Raw genomic sequence first — 954 nt, forward strand, 5'->3', positions numbered from 1 at the left:
TAGTTATGTTTTGCCATTCATATGAGTGTGTAGACCATGGCACTCTACCCAGGGGGACAGCTTGAGGCTCTGTCTCAAAAAAAAGAAAAAATAATAATAATAATAATAGGCTCAGTGCCCATAGCACAGTGGCTACAGCAGCAGCCACATACAACTGAAGTTGGCAGATTCAAACCCAGCCTGGGCCACCTAACCAACAATGACAGCTGCAACAAAAAATAGCCAGGTATTGTGGTGGGCGCCTGTAGTCCCAGCTACTTGGGAGGCTGAGGCAAGAGAATCACTTGAGCCGAAGAATTTGAGGTTGCTGTGAGCTATGAGACCACAGCACTTTACCAAAGGCAACATAGTGAGACTCTGTCTCAAAAAATAAATAAATAAATAATAGGGGCTCCTGACTTAGAAGTATGAGTAATAAATGAGAAAATGCCCTTGAAGTGCTTAGTATATGATAGAGCTCACTGTAGGGCCTAACTCGTTGTTTAGTAACAATAACTAGCCTCTCTGCACCTATACAATGTTTTGCAGTTTTCACTGCCTGGGCCAAAAGGAGGTCTCTGGAAGAGACCAGCCAGGACCACCTACCTACCCTGGCATCGCAGGGACAGACGTCCCAGTCCACAGGGTTCGACACCAAAGCACTTGGCAAGGGCCGCGTTTGCACAGAATCCTCACTGCCCTAGTCCTGGCACTGTACTCCCAGGGTCCCTCTTGCATGTCCGGGTGAGGACCATATGCGCCCCTATGTGTCCCATCGCAGCCACAACACCTTGGAGCACCTGAGGGCCCTGCCCTCTCTTGAGAAGTCACATTCACCCAGATGGGGCCACAAAGGGATAAAGTGATTTAAGAGAAGTGAGAAGCAACCCCCAAAAGCTCAGACGTGGCCACTCTCATGGGAAAGAGGGGATTGTGATGGGTGCTTATGCAGAACTGGTTTTTTTTTTTTTTTTT

The sequence above is a fragment of the Otolemur garnettii genome, unplaced genomic scaffold (genome assembly GCF_000181295.1).
Source record: "Otolemur garnettii isolate 467f Iridium unplaced genomic scaffold, OtoGar3 scaffold00044, whole genome shotgun sequence".
Classification (NCBI taxonomy): Eukaryota; Metazoa; Chordata; class Mammalia; order Primates; family Galagidae; genus Otolemur; species Otolemur garnettii.